Source organism: Oncorhynchus tshawytscha, linkage group LG17 (assembly GCF_018296145.1).
Source record: "Oncorhynchus tshawytscha isolate Ot180627B linkage group LG17, Otsh_v2.0, whole genome shotgun sequence".
Taxonomy (NCBI): Eukaryota; Metazoa; Chordata; class Actinopteri; order Salmoniformes; family Salmonidae; genus Oncorhynchus; species Oncorhynchus tshawytscha.
The window spans coordinates 20,899,060-20,909,102 of record NC_056445.1 but is presented as its reverse complement, the minus strand read 5'-3'; the positions used below and the strand labels follow the sequence as shown (position 1 = coordinate 20,909,102).

Genomic DNA, 10,043 nt, shown 5'->3' with positions numbered 1-10,043 from the left:
CACACTCTTGAGTAATGCAACAATCCACAAGCATTTGCAGACAATTAAATAGTGATTGGGGGAAAAAAATCGATACTGTTACAGGAATATAATATGTTTTACGATATATCGTATTGTATAGTTGTACCTGCATCAAAACTACAGTATTTTTTCTTTCATAGCTTTCTCTACATCTTCTTTTTAAATAGGGAGTCAATGTCACGCTTGCTCCCGCTTCCCCTCCACCAGGCTGTCCATCATTACGCACACATGTCACCATCATTACAGTGCAATATTGGACTCACCTGGACTCCTTCACTTTGTTGATTGCCCCTTATATATCTGTCTGTTCCTCAGTTTGTTCCCTGTGTCAGCATTAATGTAATTTTGTTTCCCCTGTCCAGTTGCTGTCTGTGTTCTGTTTCATGTCCGTTGTTTATTACATGTTCACTCCCTGTAATTGCTTCTCGTCTCCCAGCGTCTGTCCTTACAGAATGCTGACCATTTGAAGCATCAAGGAGTTTTTTGTTTTGTTGGGGACGTCGGGTACCACTGCCGAAGGAACCGGGGGTGCCTCAGCTGAATCGTTGGGCTTCCATGCCTTAGCCTGCTCGAGAGGTTTCTTTGTTTCGGTTGGCTTGGCAGGCTCCCACCCCACGTCATACCTCAGCTGGCTCGTCAGGCTTCCTCGGCTCGTCGGGCTTCCACGCCTCAGCCGGCTCATCCGACTCCCATGTTCCCCATGTCAGCATTAATGTTGTTTTGTTTCCCCTGTCCAGACACTGTCCGTGTTCTGTTTCATGTCCTTTGTTTATAAAATGTTCACTCCCTGTACTTGCTTCTCGTCTCCCAGCGTCTGTCCTTACAGCCAATTCGTTTTCTCATGGCTCTCTCTTGTCCCTCTGCAGCAGACATATGGTGAGCAATATGTTTGAAACACGTAGTCACAATAGAATCACAGAATTGAATCGCAATACATATAGAATCGTGAGAATCGATAATATTATCTCGTGAGGTCCCTGGCAATTTCCAGCTCTATAATTAAAGGGTTAATTTTCTCGTACACAAATTAGCTGACAATACACAGCTAACTCCTGCTAGCTAGCTAACTATCAACATGCTTCATGATCAAGTAGCATTAGCATATCATTAATTGATGTTTACCCTCCCATACAAATATAAAAGTACAGTAATGTTATACAGTGTCTTTAAATTTGCATACCACCCCAACAGATCTACAGATAACGCAATTTCAATTGCATTTCACACTGCCCTCTCCCACCTGAACAAAAGGAGAAATAACCATGTGAGAATTCTGCTCATAGACTACAGCTCAGTGTTCAACACCATAGTCCCCTCCAACCACATCACCATGCTAGGGACCCTTGGACTGAACCCCTCCCTCTGCAACTAGATCCTAAACGTCCTGACAGACCGGCCCCAGGAGACGAGGGTAGGCAACAACACCTCCGCCACGCTGACCCTCAACACGGTGGCTCCTCAGGGGTGTGTGCTTAGTTCCCTCCTGTGCTCCCTGTTCGCCCACGACTGCGTGGCCATGCACGACTCCAACACCATCATCAAGTTGGCTGACGACACAACAGTGGTAGGCCTGATCACAGACGCCGATGAGTCAGCCTATAGGGAGGAGGCCAGTGACTTAGCAGTGTGGTGCCAGAACGATAACCTCTCCCTCAACGTCAGTAAGACGAAGGAGCTGATCTTGGATTATGGGAGAAAGAGGGGAGAGCACGCCCCCATCCACATCGACGTGGCTCTTGTGGAACGGGTCGAGAGCTTCAAGTTCCTTGGCGTCCACATCACTAAGGACATGGTCCACACACCCGCACAGTTGTGAAGAGGGCATGGCAGCACCTCTTCTCCATCGGGAAGCTGAAAATATTTGGCATGGGCCCTTGGATCCTCAAAGAGTTATCCAGCTGCACCATTGAGAGCATCTTGACTGGCTGCATCACTGCTTGGTATGACAAATGCACTGCTCTTAACCGCAAAGCACTACAGAGGGTGGTGCGGACAGCCCAGTACCACACTAGGGCCAAGCTCCTTGCCATCCAGGACCTCTATATCAGGTTGTGTTAAAGGAAGGCCTGAAAAATTGCCAAAGACTCCAGCCACCCAAGCCATAGACTGTTCACTCTGCCTTCTGTCTGGCAAACGGTACTGGAGCATTGGCTCAGTGACCAACAGGCTTTGAGACAGCTTCTATCCCTAAGCCATAAGACTGCTAAATGTCCAGACTGCTAAATATTCAATTAATGGTACCCAAACTATCTGCACTCTCTATCTTGCACTGACCCTATGTACACTCACTAGACTATATATGCACACCATATACACACTCACTCACTCACTCACTCACTCACTCACTCACTCACTCACTCACTCACTCACACTACATTGACACTCCCACACAAAACCCACACATTCACATACACTACAAACACACACACAACACAAACACGCATACCAACACAACACAAACACATACATACACATTACACACACTCACATTCATACACTTTTACACTCATCATTTGATGCTGCTACTCTGTTCTTTATTTTACTCTTATAAATATATCCTGATGCCTAGTCACTTTACCCTGCCTTCATGTACATATCTACCTATAATACCTTATTATTATCTATCCTGATGCCTAGTTACTTTACCCTGCCTTCATGTACATATCTACCTCTAATTCCTTATTATTGTCTATCCTGATGCCTAGTCACTTTACCCTACCTTCATGTACATATCTACCTCTAATACCTTATTATTGTCTATCCTGATGCCTAGTCACTTTACCCTGCCTTCATGTACATATCTACCTCTAATACCTTATTATTGTCTATCCTGATGCCTACAGTAGTCACTTTACCCTGCCTTCATGTACATATCTACCTCTAATACCTTATTATTGTCTATCCTGATGCCTACAGTAGTCACTTTACCCTACGTCAAATTCCTCGTACCTCTGCACATTGATCTGGTACTGATAGTCCCTGTTTATAGCTCCACATTGATCTGGTACTGGTACTACCTGTATATAGCTCCACATTGATCTGGTACTGGTACTACCTGTATATAGCTCCACATTGATCTGGTACTGGTACTACCTGTATATAGCTCCACATTGATCTGGTACTGGTACTACCTGTATATAGCTCCACATTGATCTGGTACTGGTACTACCTGTATATAGCTCCACATTGATCTGGTACTGGTACTCCCTGTGTATAGCTCCACATTGATCTGGTACTGGTACTCCCTGTATATAGCTCCAAATTGATCTGGTACTGGTACTCCCTGTATATAGCTCCACATTGATCTGGTACTGGTACTCCCTGTATATAGCTCCACATTGATCTGGTACTGATACTCCCTGTATATAGCTCCACATTGATCTGGTACTGGTACTCCCTGTTTATAGCTCCAAATTGATCTGGTACTCCCTGTATATAGCTCCACATTGATCTGGTACTCCCTGTACATAGCTCCACATTGATCTGGTACTGATACTCCCTGTATATGGCTCCACATTGATCTGGTACTGGTACTCCCTGTGTATAGCTCCACATTGATCTGGTACTGGTACTCCCTGTATATAGCTCCAAATTGATCTGGTACTGGTACTCCCTGTATATAGCTCCACATTGATCTGGTACTGGTACTCCCTGTATATAGCTCCACATTGATCTGGTACTGATACTCCCTGTATATAGCTCCACATTGATCTGGTACTGGTTCTCCCTGTTTATAGCTCCAAATTGATCTGGTACTCCCTGTATATAGCTCCACATTGATCTGGTACTGGTACTCCCTGTACATAGCTCCACATTGATCTGGTACTGGTACTCCCTGTATATAGCTCCACATTGATCTGGTACTGGTACTCCCTGTATATAGCTCCACATTGATCTGGTACTGATACTCCCTGTATATAGCTCCACATTGATCTGGTACTGATACTCCCTGTATATAGCTCCACATTGATCTGGTACTGGTACTACCTGTATATAGCTCCACATTGATCTGGTACTGGTACTACCTGTATATAGCTCCACATTGATCTGGTACTGGTACTACCTGTATATAGCTCCACATTGATCTGGTACTGGTACTACCTGTATATAGCTCCACATTGATCTGGTACTGGTACTACCTGTACATAGCTCCACATTGATCTGGTACTGGTACTACCTGTACATAGCTCCACATTGATCTGGTACTGGTACTACCTGTACATAGCTCCACATTGATCTGATACTGGTACTCCCTGTATATAGCTTCACATTGATCTGGTACTCCCTGTATATAGCTCCACATTGATCTGGTACTGGTACTCCCTGTATATAGCTTCACATTGATCTGGTACTGATACTCCCTGATCCATTGACAGGTCAATATTTCTCAGAGTAACATGTTAAAGACACATTTAATATTTGCGGTAAATGTTTGATGACCCTTGGTCGAGTGTGATGGAGTGACTCTAACATTCCCTGAGAGAGAGGTAAGGCCATCCTTTCATTCACACCAGATAAATGCCCAGGTTTTCCTCGTACATTCAGTAGATTAGGGAGTGGAGCACTGGGATGGAATCTGGTACTGTTTTCTCATCCAGTAAAACCAGCCTAAGGTCACTGCTGACTATCAACCAGCTCTTTATAAATGTTCTGTGTAAAGAACAGAATGTATTCTATGAAGGAAAATATACTCCATAAGAGCACCTTGTGACCGCACCCTTATAGTCATTTCCTATTTACCATGTTACACTCTCAAGCATGTCTGAACCCAGTAGGGTTAATGGAGGGGGGTTATGATCACAGAGGAAAATCTGCTCTTTGTAGAAATACAAGTTGTGTCTTGACATGTTATCCCATTCAATGTTCTTAAATCCAGCTCCTCCATCATAGCTAAGAGTTTGCCATCCAGGTGGAAGAACTGGTTCACGTGTCATGATGGGAGACATAGTTTGCACATAAAGTATAAGAACGCATAGTTCGTATGGCACAGTAGTTCTCACAGTGGAACACTCAGAACATTTTTATGGCCCACGGTTGATTTTTTACTGAGGACAATACATCAGCCCCATCCTGCTTCTAGTTCAGCCTCTGGCTCTGCATCAGCAGGAGGGTTTGTCTGGGTTTCTCCTGTGGTGCCTCTCTCTCTCTTGTGCATTGGTCACCAACCGGTTGATCGCGAAAGCCTTGCCGTACATTTTTTTGTATTTATTTTGAGCTGTTCCCGTTAGATGTACTTGATTCAGCAGCCCTAGGGCCGGGAAGGAAAAGTGTTCCCATTTTCAACCATTTCATGTGTCTGAAAGTAGTACTCCGTCTACCTGGCAGCCCAGAGATCAAATCAAGAGGACCTATAGGTCTAACGCTGGCTAATCAGATAGATCAGATCATCAGTTTCCTCGAGCCATAGACTGTAAAAAGAAGCCTCGAACGCACAGCCTTTAAACAGCTTGGGAAATTCCAGAAAATTATGTCATGGCTTTAGAAGCTTCTGATAGGCTAATTGACATGATTTGAGTCAATTGGAGGTGTACCTGTGGATGTATTTCAAGGCCTACCTTCAAACGCCTCTTTGGGACATCATGGGAAAATCAAAAGGAATCAGCCAAGACCTCAGAAAAAAATTGTAGACCTCGACAAGTCTGGTTCATCCTTGTGAGCAATTTCCAAACGCTTGAAGGTACCATGTCCATCTGTACAAACAATAGTACGCAAGTATGAACACCATGGGACCACGCAGCTGTCATACCGCACAGGAAGGAGATGCATTCTGTCTCCTAGAGATGAACGTACTTTGGTGCAAAAAGTGTGAATCAATCCCAGAACAACAGCAACGGACCTTGTGAAGATGCTGGAGGAAACAGGTACAAAAGTATCCACAGTAAAACGAGTCCTATATCGACAGCAATATATCGCTCAGCAAGGAAGAAGTCACTGCTCCAAAACCGGCATAAAAAAAGCCAGACTACGGTTTGCATCTGTACACAGGGACAAAAATCATACTTTGTTCGTACTTTTTGAAGAAATGTCCTCTGGTCTGATGAAACAAAAATAGAACTGTTTGGCTTTAATGACCATCGTTATGTTTGGAGGAAAAAGGGGGAGTCTTGCAAGCCGAAGAACACTATCTCAACCGTGAAGCACGCGGGTGGCAGCATCATATTGTGGGGTTGCTTTGCTGCAGGAGGGACTGGTGCACTTCACAAAATAGATGGCATCATGAGGTAGGAAGATTATATGGACATATTGAAGCAACATCTCAAGACATCAGTCAGGAAGTAAAGCTTGGTCGCAAATGGGTCTTCGAAATGGACAATGACCCCAAGCATACTTCCAAAGTTGTGACAAAATGGCTTAAGGACAACAAAGTCAAGGTATTGGAGTGGCCATCACAAATCAAATCAAATCATCAAATCAAATGTTATTTGTCACATACACATGGTTAGCAGATGTTAATGTGAGTGTAGCGAAATGCTTGTGCTTCTAGTTCCGACAATGCAGTAATAACCAACAAGTAATCTAACTAACAATTCCAAAACTACTGTCTTATACACAGTGTAAGGGGATAAAGAATATGTACATAAGGATATATGAATGAGTGATGGTACAGAGGAGCATAGGCAAGATACAGTAGATGGTATCGAGTACAGTATATACATATGAGATGAGTATGTAAACAAAGTGGCATAGTTAAAGTGGCTAGTGATACATGTATTACATAAGGATGCAGTCGATGATATAGAGTACAGTATATACGTATGCATATGAGATGAATAATGTAGGGTAAGTAACATTATATAAGGTAGCATTGTTTAAAGTGGCTAGTGATATATTTACATTTCCCATCAATTCCCATTATTAAAGTGGCTGGAGTTGTGTCAGTGTGTTGGCAGCAGCCACTCAATGTTAGTGGTGGCTGTTTAACAGTCTGATGGCCTTGAGCCTCCTGAGGTTGAAGAGGCGCTGCTGCGCCTTCTTCACGATGCTGTCTGTGTGAGTGGACCAATTCAGTTTGTCTGTGATGTGTATGCCGAGGAACTTAAAATTTGCTACCCTCTCCACTACTGTTCCATCGATGTGGATAGGGGGGTGTTCCCTCTGCTGTTTCCTGAAGTCCACAATCATCTCCTTAGTTTTGTTGACGTTGAGTGTGAGGTTATTTTCCTGACACCACACTCCGAGGGCCCTCACCTCCTCCCTGTAGGCCGTCTCGTCGTTGTTGGTAATCAAGCCTACCACTGTTGTGTCGTCCGCAAACTTGATGATTGAGTTGGAGGCGTGCGTGGCGACGCAGTCGTGGGTGAACAGGGAGTACAGGAGAGGGCTCAGAACGCACCCTTGTGGGGCCCCAGTGTTGAGGATCAGCGGGGTGGAGATGTTGTTGCCTACCCTCACCACCTGGGGGCGGCCCGTCAGGAAGTCCAGTACCCAGTTGCACAGGGCGGGGTCGAGACCCAGGGTCTCGAGCTTGATGACGAGCTTGGAGGGTACTATGGTGTTGAATGCCGAGCTGTAGTCGATGAACAGCATTCTCACATAGGTATTCCTCTTGTCCAGATGGGTTAGGGCAGTGTGCAGTGTGGTTGAGATTGCATCATCTGTGGACCTATTTGGGCGGTAAGCAAATTGGAGTGGGTCTAGGGTGTCAGGTAGGGTGGAGGTGATATGGTCCTTGACTAGTCTCTCAAAGCACTTCATGAAGACGGAAGTGAGTGCTACGGGGCGGTAGTCGTTTAGCTCAGTTACCTTAGCTTTCTTGGGAACAGGAACAATGGTGGCCCTCTTGAAGCATGTGGGAACAGCAGACTGGTATAGGGATTGATTGAATATGTCCGTAAACACACCGGCCAGCTGGTCTGCGCATGCTCTGAGGGCGCGGCTGGGGATGCCGTCTGGGCCTTCAGCCTTGCGAGGGTTAACACGTTTAAATGTCTTACTCACCTCGGCTGCAGTGAAGGAGAGTCCGCATGTTTTCGTTGCAGGCCGTGTCAGTGGCACTGTATTGTCCTCAAAGCGGGCAAAAAGTTATTTAGTCTGCCTGGGAGCAAGACATCCTGGTCCGTGACTGGGCTGGATTTCTTCTTGTAGTCCGTGATTGACTGTAGACCCTGCCACATGCCTCTTGTGTCTGAGCCGTTGAATTGAGATTCTACTTTGTCTCTGTACTGACGCTTAGCTTGTTTGATAGCCTTGCGGAGGGAATAGCTGCACTGTTTGTATTCGGTCATGTTACCAGTCACCTTGCCCTGATTAAAAGCAGTGGTTCGCGCTTTCAGTTTCACGCGAATGCTGCCATCAATCCACGGTTTCTGGTTAGGGAATTTTTTAATCGTTGCTATGGGAACGACATCTTCAACGCACGTTCTAATGAACTCGCACACCGAATCAGCGTATTCGTCAATATTGTTATCTGAAGCAATACGAAACATATCCCAGTCCACGTGATGGAAGCAGTCTTGGAGTGTGGAGTCAGCTTGGTCGGACCAGCGTTGGACAGACCTCAGCGTGGGAGCCTCTTGTTTTAGTTTCTGTCTGTAGGCAGGGATCAACAAAATGGAGTCATGGTCAGCTTTTACGAAAGGAGGGCGGGGCAAGGCCTTATATGCGTCGCGGAAGTTAGAGTAACAATGATCCAAGGTTTTTCCACCCCTGGTTGCGCAATCGATATGCTGATAAAATTTAGGGAGTCTTGTTTTCAGATTAGCCTTGTTAAAATCCCCAGCTACAATGAATGCAGCCTCCGGATAAATGGATTCCAGTTTGCAAAGAGTCAAATAAAGTTCGTTCAGAGCCATCGATGTGTCTGCTTGGGGGGGGATATATACTATGCTACAAAATACTATTTGAGTGTATGTAAACTTCTGACCCACTGGGAATGTGATGAAAGAAAGAAATGCTGAAATAAATCATTCTCTCTACTATTATTCTGACATTTAACAATCTTAAAATAAAGATTGATGTATGTGTATGTAAACTTCCGACTTCAACTGTATGTAGCCTCGCTACTGTTATTTTCACTGTCTTTTTATTGTTGTTTTTATTTATTTACTTACCTATATTGTTCACCTAATACCTTTTTAATATTAGTATTTTTTTACTTAGAAATGACACTGCTGGTTAGGGCCTGTAAGAAAGCATTTCACTGTATTCAGCGCGTGTGACAAATAGACTTTGATTCGATTTGAGAAGAGGCACTGATTTTCAATCTCTCCACTGGGTTTTAAATGGGTTAAGAGAGTGAAAAGAAGACCAGGAGACCAATAACGTGTGCGTGTGTGTGTGTGTGTGCGTGCGTGCCTGAGTTATGAGATGGTTTAAATGTCAGCAATGATGTCATATCCACTTATGGCTATAGGCCAGTAAGCTACAGGTTAACACTGCTCACAGCTTCTCTATACAGTATGTGTACATGTATTTAACAGAGGACTGGACAACATAGACCTGACATTGCATGAGAACTGTCTATCAGCCCAGAGGCTTTTCTGTCATACAATTACAAGCTGACACACACACACACCTCCCAATTTAGTTCTGGTAATAGTGTGCAGTAATCCTTTCCTGGAACCAGAGGGAAGTTTGAAACGTTTTTAGTGTTCTGCAGTGTTTGATAAGGGAGAAATCACAGTACAAGTTCTATTCAGCCTGCTATCTCTGAAGCCTTACAGATTCCACAATAGATTGAGCCGACATATGCAGTGAATGCAGTCTCAGCTAACGTGGGAACAACCTTTAAAAGCTGCAATGCCTATAACCTGCAATCGGATTGAATCCCGGACTGTCTTGAAAGGAGGGAGGAAGGAAGCTTAACTGAGACATTCAGGTGAGGCATTCTTGAGACATTCAGGTGAGAGTGAGACATTCTTGACACATTCAGGTGAGAGTGAGACATTCTTGACACATTCAGGTGAGAGTGAGACATTCTTGACACATGCAGGTGAGAGTGAGACATTCTTGACACATGCAGGTGAGAGTGAGACATTCTTGACACATTCAGGTGAGAGTGAGACATTCTTGACACATGCAGG

At 44.6% G+C, this 10,043-nt stretch overlaps 1 protein-coding gene across 2 annotated transcripts in view; it reads left to right on the top strand.

Moving 5' to 3' along the window:
• The window catches only part of LOC112217058 (fatty acyl-CoA reductase 1-like), a 74,488-nt gene that overhangs the window by 5,613 nt on the left and 58,832 nt on the right, over positions 1–10,043 (top strand). The gene's annotated exons all lie outside the window — the stretch shown is intronic.